Here is a 12,195-nt window from a genome sequence, read left to right as displayed (position 1 = left end):
AGTCTATAAATTTGCCAAGGCCCCATTCTTCTCTGAAGGCCTCCTTATGTTCACTCCCGTTTGTGCAAATGCTCTCTCTTTTACAGCACTAAATAGCCATGCACATGGCCCTTTCTGTTCAGAGGCACCAGGCTGCTCACTGTTGATTTTCCATGGCTCTGCTCTCTAAAAGGAGGCAAAGCTCTGCATGCCAGGACTCGGCAGGGTGCAGGACGAAGCCACACCACTTCAAAAGCAGCTGCTTTTCTCATTAAGACTGACCCATCATTAGGCTGCTTTGTGCTGGCCCTTGTAATCGATGAGAGGACTGTGTAGTGTGAAAAAGCTAATAAAGATGAGCATGAGGTGGTAGAGAAGGGGGTGGGGGAGTAAAGACACTAACCCCTGTTAACAGAGAAGCCCTCCTTCCCCAAAGCTTAGCCACATGAGTGAGGGGCAAAGCTCAGGATAGTTGGCAGGGTGCAGAATCCTTTCAGTCATTTCTTTGATTGTCCTGCACTTAATACCCTGAGCATCCTTGTTCTGTCCTCTTTATTTCTAAGAATTAGAACAAGCATGAAAGAAAGCTCATATTCTCCTTCCTCAGTCTCATTCCTTCCTCTGATTAAAGAAGATCAAAGGCTGAAGAACATCTAACTGAACTTGAGTGCAACACAAGAGAAAGCCCACATATGTGCACAGAGCACTGGAGGGTTTTTTCCCATATTGTCATGAGACTTTCTGAGGTTCTGAGAATGTAATGGAAAAGGTCAGAGAAGATGAAAGATACTAAAGTTGTTAATATGTCTTGGGGAAGCACCAAGTGTATTCTTGCTCTGTGGTAGATACACTCTGCAGAGAGCAAAGGGAACAAGTAAATAAGTAATCTCCAAGAAATGTACAGTGTGGAGGCATCATTGGTCATGGGAGAGGGCAAAGATGATAATTCTCTGCCTGTACTGCAAAGAAAAGAATACATCTCTAGAAGTGCTGCGCATATGGACATCACACCAGAAATGAGCAGCAGGAATCTGCAGCCATGACAATGTGCCTGAATGAAATGAAAGGATCCTCTGTTAGGGGGAGGAGGAATGAGGGCCTGTAACACTGTACATTAGTGAGAAAACATATGTAGAATGAGGTTGGAAAAGTGTAGCGTCGTATGTTGTACAAATGTGGGAGAGCTCAGTGAGGGACAGTTTCTCCCTTCAGAACACGTGGACTGCAGAGCCCAGACCATTTTTCAGAGCACTGCTTTGCCTTCACACATGCTGTGTTTAGCTTGGTGTGCCTCATGCACAGGAAACACAGCCCACATCTCATCTTCTCTTCACTGTATGCCTCCTTCCCCATTTCTCCCAAAGGGTAAAGAAAGCGGAGAAAGGACCAAGTATGTTATTCATCCTCACAGCCTGAGAGTGCATTTGTGGGTGGCTTTTGTGTGAGAAATGGGACATGGAGCTGACTGGCTGCACTCTCCCTCATACCTATTGTTCAAGTGAGCCTTTGATGAAGGGCTCAGAAGTTTTCAATATTAAGTTTAGGTTTCCTTTTCTTGGATACATGCAAAATTACCTGGACAAGATCTCAAGCTTTTAAATTAATGTTTTCATATTAAGAGAGTTCTGTCCATGGTCTCATCTTTCTTGTGACTACAGAAAGTCTCAGAAGGGCTCAGGCTTAAAGTGAGCTGTTAAAGTTGCTCATGTGCCTAATTAGCACATTGTTGATAATAGTGAATTCCACTTCCATTTTCTGTTTATGGGCATAATTCTTATTGAGAAAGTTGAAGCTCTCTCTTCCACTAAACACCTTCATCCCAGCCATCATGCACAGTTTGGTCCTTTACCCCAGCTGAATGCTACAAATATAGTCTGTGCCAATGCCAGAATTTTGGAACTGCTGTGAACAGGCTGTGTCCAAGTGGAGAAATATCAACCGAGTTGAGAAATGTATGGGATTTGTGGTTTTTGTTTGCTGAGGCTTTTTTTTGGTCTTTCATTCTTTGAAAGAAGCAAAGTCTAAGAGGATTGCATAACAGAAGTACCCACTTCAAAACAAAAGCTGCTTGGCCCAGTATCTTCTGCTAACATTCTGCCTTAGCTGTGCCATTCAATGCATTTCACAAGGGATTTTGTGTTGCTGTCAAAGAGAAGCTGCACAGATTTACTTGATTTGAAACAGGGATGCCTGGCAAGTTGTTATGGGCAATCTGGATGAATGTGTGTTGGCATTTGCCTTATTTTCATTCTCTTCAAGACTCCAAATGATAACCATCTTGAAGGTAATTTGTTTTCATTGCATTAAAAATTCCATTGGAAAGTTGCTTTTTATTGTAACTTGTTAAATGCTTAATTGATATCACGTAATAAAAAGAATCAAAAAACCCCTCTGGTCCCTCTCAGGAGCTCAAGTTAGCTGCAGTGGAGCCAGCTCCGTTGCCATTTCCAAGTTGTTCTGTAGTGATCTAGCAATTCATCAGTGTCAATGACACATGGGAACTCTCATGTTTGTAAAAGCCTGCAAGGGATCCATGTCCTACATTTCAACAAAAATCACAAAATCACATTTCAAGGTGGTCAAGGTTAGGGAAACATTAGGCACATAATTGCTAGCCCCTTTCTGAAGTGGATGGCAAAACATGGAGAAACAGGCAGAAGCAAGAGGTCAGCAGCTGCAACAGAAAGGTGAATACTCTTTTGAAGGACCTAAAAAATTGGACGTGAAACATAATTGTCAGGATGCCAGAAGCATTTGGCTTCTACAGGAGGAGAAGTGGTATGAGAACCTAAACAGACAAATATGTTGGTACATACATATCACAGAAATCACAGCAGAGCAGCCTCAGAGGGACCAATGAAGATCATCTGTGGTTCATTCCTTTACCTTCACTGGGCTGTATCACAACAGACTTCTCTTCACTCTCTCTCTCCATGATCCCACCTTATTGTTTATCTTCTGAGAAGCTGCAACAAGGCCACAGGTGTGTGAGTTTGAGTCTGCCTCACACCTCACCATCTATGTATAAGAATAGACAAAATCTTGCCTGTGAAGGATTGTATCACAAAGTGTGAGATTCTTTGCTGCCATGTATTATATTTTATGGATAATTTCCTTGGTAGACAAGGCAGCATGAGAACAAGCACACATATCCAATGTGTTTGGTATTCTCATTTAGATTTACTGAGATTATGATATACTGTGGTACGTGGTCTGATATTTATGTATGTCAAAGCCTCTAAGATGTTTCCTAAAATTCTTTTTGTTTCTTATTTCACAGGAGATAGTCTACATTGTATCAGACTGATCAGGCAGTTTTGGGTAAAATGTCCAGATTTACATTGCTATGTTATTTTCTAACTTGCTGGTAAAATTTGACTGGTTTTCCAGGGGGAAGGTTAAAGGAACCTGGTTCAAGGATGAGAAGTTTTGACAATTTAGAAAAAATCTGGGACAGCATTTGTCAACTTGGAATTATTTTATGTATTGCCGTGTCCTTAATAACTAAAAATATGGCAAAGATGTTGTTTGGTATCACAGCTACACACATTGTCTTCTTTCGGGACACAACCCATCGAATGTACCCAATATCAATAGTTCCATATTCAAAGTAAAGACAGTAATGAGTAAATTCTTCCTTCTGATCCATAAATATGATCTATTCACTGAGATTGCACTGATTCCTTAACTGAAATTTTAGTTGGCAATTTGCTGATTAGCTCACTGGAACATTGAATCTTTATGATTTATCTATTGCTTCCATCATGTTACAAAAGTGAAAAACCTGAGAATGTATTTTAAATGTCCATCAATTGAGTAAGTAGAATAGTTTCTAGCATATTCTGTCTAAATCAATGTCATAGAGTAAAAATAGCAAGTTGCATTGTGAAAAATGATGTTTAGAATTACTTCATAGGAAATGGCCTTTTGTGATCTTGCCATCCACTGATATTAATTGCAATCTTCCAGAAATTCTCAAGTCCTGTTATTTATTGCAAACCAGTTTTCTGTCTGCAGCAGTTTGTGTTTTTGCATTTTGCCTGTTCTTTAAGTGGATGCATGTATCATGTACTCGTCTTGCTCAGGATTTCTACTTGTGATGGTTGCTGAAGACAAATCTCTCCCTGAAGATGTCAGGCTTCATGGTACAGGATGGGGCCTTTCATAAATCTAACCTTGTAGTGTTGCTTAGCCAGAAACTCCTGTAAATATGCAATTTTCTCCTTGTGTTTGAGGAATATGACACTATAGTAATGTCATCTGCTTGCCATTGGGTGATTTTTAAAATACTTATAATTTTAATATAGTTCCTATACTAATAGAAGTGCTTAGGTTTATTCTAACATGTATATTAATACAAAATCTTAGAAACTCATGAGTGGCACACTTACCTGAATCTGGCATCCTTGGTTACAAAGGGTCAAAGAAGTCCAAAGTCTAGGGATGTTGTCTTGTACTCATGTTTCAGAATAAATTACTGAAGGTGAATTTTTTTCCTTCCAAAGTTGTCTTCTCCTGGTCTGAAAATATCAGTTAGTAAAATGCTGTGTTCTGAAATCTACCTAATTCCCACCAGGAGCTGCATGATGCTGTTTTCTTTTTAAATGACTAATTATTATTATTGTAGACATGTTATTTACTCCAAAGTGGTTTGGGGATAATTGATTAGGTTGCACCATGTCATGAAAGAACAGATGGCAGGCTAGTCTGTCAGTTCATCCACAGCCTATAAGAATGCTAAGAAAATTAAAATTGAGGGGGGGAAAAAAAGAAAAAAACAAGAAGAAAAGAAAAAGGAAGGTGACTAGGATGGAATGAACTAAGCTGTACTTGCAACGCAAAAAACTTCTTGTTGTGGGTGGTCCTTTGGGAAGGTAATCGGAGATCTGCAATATGTCCACTACAATCAACAAAAGGGTACAATACTTCTCTGCAGGGAATTGGATAGGGAAGAATTTGTTTAAATAAAATTGCAGGGTTGTAAGAATGTTAAACTAATTCTCTAATGTTCTGTGCATTGTCTGGGGAATTTTGGCTTTGCATCATTTGCTGTAGTGAAGTACTGAAAAAATATTCTATTAGAAGTGTTTTGGAATGTGTTAACATGTATTTTAGCTTGGAAACCCTGACTGTGTTTAATGACAACTAAAAATGCCTTTAGAAAACTAGAGTCTCTTGTGTTCTCTCCCTGAAATTTCTCCCAAATTCTTAGTAGAATTCTTTATCTTTATCTTGCAAAGGCAGCTCAGTTTGCTGTTATTCCGGTTGATCAGCATCTGAATTTTAGTGTGTGCGTGTCCATGTTAATTCCTGGTGATAAAATACCATGGATGAAACTGTAGGTGGGTTACTTGCATATAGAGGAACGTAAAGTCTTGAATTCATCTCCCTTTAGGATTTGTATTTATGTGTGTGAAAATGGGGGAAACTGTGAGAAAATGGCAGGAAGATAAATAGTTCCTGTCCTTCCCAGAGTGCACCAAAAATACCAACTACACCTCCAAAATCCAAAGATCTAAAAAGAAGAGGTCCACAGGAAAGTAAATAATTTCCATGGAAGTCCTCCTTTTTCTAGACCAGCTTCTCCTTTATGTATTAGGTGGTATTTTACTTTGCAAAGTATCATTTAGTATCAGCAAACTGAAAAGGCAGGACCTCAGCCTCACTCTCCCTGTGAGGTGGAAAACAGGGAGTGTCTCACTCCCAGTCAACCATCTCGGATGGCATCGCTCCCAGCAGGAATCTCCTCTCCCCCAGTTTAGTCCATTTTCTTCCCCTCAGCCTCCTATCAGTCTGGAAAAGATCTGCTATGCTGCTCCCACAGAGCAGCAGGGAAGAAGACTTACCTCACTTACCTCACTATCCTCTTTCTCTTGTCTCTAAGTAATCCTGTGTGAAGAAAGGAGAAAATTACATTATTACAGGAGTTTCTTGCTAGACAGCACTACAAGAGTAGATTTATGAGACCTCCCATCCCATACCATGAGCCCAGTTTTTTAGGCGCTGGAAAAATAAGTTTCTTGCTCCTAAAATCTTAAAGTCCCAAAAGAGGAGGTCACAGGGATTTGTCATTAAACACAGACAAGGACATAATTAAACCTTCTCAATCTCAGAATTTCAGCTTGTCTCGCAGTGTATTATCTCTCAGCCCAATGACCTTCCCTCTCTCAAATGCACAATTGTGCTTTCAATTAAGTAATTCCAGTAGAAACAACTTATATTTTTCTTCCAGAAGGTAATCTTCTCTTGTAACTAAGCACTGGCAAAGTTCTGCTTCTTATTTTTCTGTGCATGTTGGGCTTTTCACACATCTGGAACTGCTGTTATCCCAGTGAATGGCTTTTTTGCTGTCTGCATGCCTTCCCCAGTGCTGAGCGGCTCCAAAAAGATCTGTCCTCATCACCTTCACACCCTTTTCTGTTTAAAGAAAGAAAATAACCAGAGTCTGACCGCGGCATAAGTATTTGGGGCCTTATCTTTATCAAAAATTGTCAGTGAGGATTAGTTCTCATCGGATTGCGAATCAAGGATTAATTACACTGACCACAGATGGGCACGGTGCAAAGAATGTCGGTAAACTCCCCACACAGCTCCCAGAAAGTACTTTAATTATGGCCTGCATAAATTTCTATTCCAGATTTTGGACTCCCTTAAGCAGAGACTACCAACTGTCCTAAATTGCTTGGTGGTTTGCTGAGGTGGAAATGTATCCTCTGTGGACTAAACTCATTACTGGGAGGTTTATTAGCAGAAAGGTAGTCTAAGTCCATTAATAAATGAGGAGTGAGGCAAAATCAATTATGATTTTAATATGACTGAACCACTAAGCTGCTTTTTTTGAATCTATCTTTTAAAGGGAAATAAAAGAGTATGGGCAATTAAGAAGCAAAGAAGATCATGGCTGGTGTGGTTATTGATAAATGCAGGTGAGTAAATACTCAGGAAAATTAAATGCACAGATCAGCAGTACTTACTTCACCTTAAAGAAATTTCTGAACTTTGTATTGAATCACTAAGAGGTCAAAGCCAGACCACCAGTCCCTGCAATAAAATAGAATATGTTTATATTGTAAAGTGCAGAGGGAGTGAGCATGGAGAAAGAGAAATTTGGTCATTTAGCACCCAGAAAATGTGATTTGCCTGTCCAGTAAAATAAATGATGGAGCTACTGGGACAGAAAATCTGAAAACTGGTAGCAAAGAATACTACATAAGTAGGAAGTGTAGGAAGTAGGAACTGTGTCACAGCAGCTTGTGTACTGTGGGTATTCTCAGCTGTACAGCAAAGCAGACAAAAGGAAGAGGACAGAGGCCACATTTCTGAATGTTAAGAAAACATTAGGATATGCGCTTCACAAAATTGCCTTTGGAAAACAATGCCAAGTAGTAGGGATGGGAACACTGTTACATGGGCTGAAAGTGGTTAAAGATTCCCAAAGTAGAAGTAGGAATGAATGACAACATGTTTTTGACATGGGCCATTTGAGTTTTTGCAGGAATTGTCATACTGCCTACTTTTCTACAGCACTTTTTTTAACAGTTTGGAAGATTCAACAATAATATGTGATGCATATATTCCCAGTACCAAGCAGAAAACTACAATGAAATCGGATTTATCTGTGCTGTGGTTGGATTCCTGGGCTGGTTTGGATAACAAGCTTGATTAAAGTGAGGTTTTGATCCATTGTTCACAGATACCAAGGAGAAGGTTCCAATTATATTCACTCAGTAGGGGTCAGTCTTGGAAAATTTTGCAAGACATGAAGAATAGTCAAGTAGGGAAATTTTTTGTGGATTTCAGGAAAACCATTTTCAAGAAATCTTTAAAAGGTAACGTTCTTTAATTTTCATCACCACTTGTTGCTTTATTAGAAGGTCTTGAACTTTAGGGTAAGATTTTTCCTTTTAGTTCTTTGAAATTATGGAATTTGAACTGCTGACATTCTTGATGGGTTTATAAGGAAATATGAACAACTGTAATTAATGGAATGACATACTATATTCATTTTCTTTACCTAAATATTAGAAGAACATTTTCTTTGTCCTGGTTGAATGGTTTAGTTACACTGGCTGAAATATTTATGCTCTTACTGTAGTCTTTTGCTAAATATTTTGTTTAAAGATTACTTCCTGGAATAATTCCTACAAAAAACCCTGGTAGCATGAAAACTTTATAAAAATATAGGTAACATATATGGCTAAACAGAATCTATGAAAAAAGTTCTGTCACTGGTTTAGCAATAAGGGTCAAATTCTTCTGGCTTGAGTTTTGTAATCTCAGTATTTTCACATGACAGGGCTTTTTACAACAATCGGTTGATTGCTCTTCATGACCATAAACTTAGTTCTCTATGAAGAAATCAAAACATCTGTGAGTTTTATGCTGAATTTTGCCATCAACCAATTGGATTCTGGAAAACATAAAACTGAATTAATTTCTATGATAAGAAGCTTCTCTGAATACCAAGTTAAAGCCAGTGGGGATCTGTCCCTGAAAGTGTTGAAATAAACTAACAATAAATCCAAAGACATGCAAAGCAAAACTGGAAAATTTTATTAAGCTTTTTAAAAAAATGTATTGGTGTCAACAGTCTTGGAGAGGATGACTGAAGGAGGACATTTTAATTAAACAGGTCTGAATAGGCCAAACCTCTTGAAAGCCTGTGAGTTTGAAATGTGGTTTACAGCTATTCGCATCTTTTTGAGATTTCAATGCAAACATCCCTTCCAGCAAAAAGATCCTCACGCAGAGTTACACCGAGTGGTTGTCACCCTAGGAAAATAGTGGAACATAGTAAAGTCACATCTCATTCTCTGATCAAAGTTCATGAATCAGGTGTCTCAACACAGCACCCAGAGGGCAAATACACAACTATGGAATGACCTCTGATTTTGGTCTCCATCTTTTTAAATTATGCTTGCCTTTTTTAGATAGGTTTTGGTGTAGCAACTACTTTTTTCACATGTACAGTTTTCTTTGACGTAATCTCTCTCCAGCCATTGAAACTTACATATTTTGACTTATTTCTGAGTTAATTTTAATCACCTTTAGAAATGACACATGGCATTAACTTGACCTCTCCCATAGCTGTGTGCTATCAACAGGGTAATAAAACAGATTTACAGAATCACAGAATAATTGGGCTGGAAGGCACCTTTAAAGGTCCAGTCCAATTCATCCAGTCCAACCTCCTGGCAATAAGCAGGAACATCTTCAACTGGACCAGGTTGCTCAGAATGTTTCCAGAGATGAGGCATCCACAACTTCTCTGGCCAACATGTTCTAGGGTTTTACCACTCCCACTGTAAAAAAAATAAATTCTTTATATCTAATTTAAACCAACTTACGTTTTCCTCATTCTATCACAGCATATCCTACTAAAATGTTTGTTGTCATCTTTCTTATAGGTCCCCTTTAGGTACCAGAAAGTTGCTCTGAGGTCTCCCTGGAGCCTTCTCTTCTCCGGGCTGAACAGTCCCAAATCTCTCAGCCTGTCTTCACAGGAGAGGGCTCCAGCCCTCTGATTGCCTTTGTGGCCTCCTCTGGACTAATTCCAACGGGTCCATGGACTCCAGGTGGGTTTCATGATGATGAGGTTGCTTTCCAGCCTGAGGCTGCTATCCCTCTGGTGGAGACATTTTCAGGCCCCAGCATCATTTCCCAGTCTAATATTTTCACACCAGCCCACTACTGTGTGTCAGATCAAAGTGATTTCTGTTGGGGTGAGCTGGTACATGGGCTCCTGTTTCTTATCTTCTTTAAGGGACTTTCCATATAGCTTCCACAGAGGTGTGACATTACTGCAGGGAAAAGGGGTAGGGGTAGGAATTTTATTAAGGTAGGACTGCACAAACTTTTCCACAACTAAAAATGCTCGTTTGCTTTTCAGATGAAGGGTAGAAACTTGACTAACTAAATCATTAAAAAAACAAAGCAAACCCCATTTTTGCCTGAAAGCTTGATCCTTGTGGGGGTTTTTCTTTTTTTTTTTTTTTTGTTCTGAAGTACACTTGAAAGCTTGTTTTGCTCTTTGTTTCTTGACTGTCGACTACAGTGTTGGCTACAGGTGAATGAGGATGCCACTGCTTACAAAGTAGGGCAGGAGCTGATGGTGGTGAAAAAAGTTGAAGTGGAAGCTAGAAGGGTCAATAAAGGATCTTGTGAGGTCAAGCTTGAATAATTGCCCTGCTGCCTCTTCAGAAATCCCATGTACATTAGCAGATGAGCAGGGAGACCTTTCCATCTTAACCACAAGTCAAGAGCAATCTGAGCACACTGTGTAGGCTTTCTGTATAGAGTGTAAGGATGAGGGACTTGTGACCTAACATCAGCCAGCCATGGGACAGGAATCTTCATTTGAGTTAGAACCTGTATGAGCTGGGGAAGATGGATCTTAATTTTAAAGTTTGGAGTTGTCAAAGACAGAAAGATTAATTTTTTTTTAATTTTAATTTTTGAAAAAATTTCTTATTTATTTAAGGAAGTGAGTGTTGTATCTTAAACAACATATACATAAAATTGAAAGTATTAAGTGAAGCTGTTTATTATTTTCATATGTATATTTCATATGTAAATTTTTGGATCACCATTAGGATTTATTACCAGTGTTACTCCTGCACTCTTGTCATGCTTTATTCCCAGCCAACAACCAAGTCCCACTCAGTCACACATTTACTTCCACACCAGTGGGATCAGAGAGAGAATTGGAAGGGTAAAAGCAGAAAAGCTTTTGGGTTGACATAAAAACAGGAAAAGCAAAAGCCATGAACACAGACAAAGCAAAGCAAGGAATTCAGTCACTGCTTCCCATGGGCAGGCAGGTGTTCAGCCAGCTCCAGGAGAGCAGGGCACAAATATCCCTCCTTCTTCCTTCTTCCTGTCAGCTTTATATACTGAGCATGATGCCGTGTGGTCTGGAATATCCCTTTGGTCACCTGGGGTCACCTGCCCTGGCTGTGTCTCCTCCCAGCCTCCTACAAACCCACAAATTCCTTGCCAGCATGGCAGTGCAAAAAGCAGAAAAGGCCTTGGCTTTGTGCAAGTTCTGCTCAGCAATAACAAACACATCTCTGTATTACCAACCCTGTGTTCAGCATAAATCCAGAACGTACTCCCATGTTGGCCAGAGTGAAGAAAGTTAACTCTAGCCCAGCCAACATCAGCACAACTCTGTACTATTTTGTCCTGAAATAGGTATGCAGTCTAGGGCAATTTCCTAAAGGGACAGTGGACACGATTCCATAGGATGGAATATATTAGAGCTTCCTGATGTACAGATAAAGTGTTCACCTATTTACAATTTGGTCATTCCACTTAGACCTTCATTTAAATTTTACCTCTTTTTCTTTCAGGAGATGAATTTTGGGCTGTTGTGAGAGCTATGGCACAAGAAGCATTCAGCTTGATTGCTAGCATACTGTCCAAAAACTCCTTGTGTATATAGATTTATACAGCACATAACGTGCATATATGAATAAATATATGTATATATATATACACCTATAAAATGTGAGACACCTCCATATTCTTTGTGAAAGATCAAAGCATATGTTTGGTTAAAAGAAATGCATGTCCTAAGACATGGTAATACGAGGAGCTACAGGAAGTCTTGTTGGATGAAAAAGGAGAAGCAACATGTGCAGTGTTTTAGCCAGTTGCCTTCGCAAAGGCACATGCCCAGCTCAGGTGTATAATGAATATGTCAGAAATCTGATTTTTGCATTTATTTTGGAGATAGTTGCATGTGCAGTTACTTCAATGTTCAGCTTACTGCTTTGCCTCTACAAATGAGATGACAGAGATTTCACATCTTGTGCTGTCTAGACATCTTCTGAAATTCGGTCTTAAATTTGGTAAATATCTCTCCTGAATTAAGACAGCCCATGGATTCTGTATTTTTAATAGAGTGATTGTCTCTTCTCTTGTTTGGCTACGCACACCCATCCCCACCCCCATACACCCAGGCTCTCCCCTCCCCCCACTCTGTTCAACTAAATGTATTCTAGAAACTTTATAGAGGTAAATAAATTAGTATTATTCAGACTGAAAGGTTATTTTAGACAATATTGTCCTATAATTCAAGATGTGCAGATGCTACCTAGAATGTCAGAATAGCCACTGTAATCAAAAACTTGATCATTCATGATCTCTGTGTCTTTTAGAGACACTTTGTAACACAGGGCCAGACTGGGAGTTTAAATTTAGAATGAGCATTGT

This window comes from Passer domesticus, chromosome 1 (assembly GCF_036417665.1).
Source record: "Passer domesticus isolate bPasDom1 chromosome 1, bPasDom1.hap1, whole genome shotgun sequence".
Lineage (NCBI taxonomy): Eukaryota > Metazoa > Chordata > Aves > Passeriformes > Passeridae > Passer > Passer domesticus.
The sequence above is the reverse complement of the archived record's forward strand: the minus strand, read 5'-3'. Positions refer to the sequence as shown.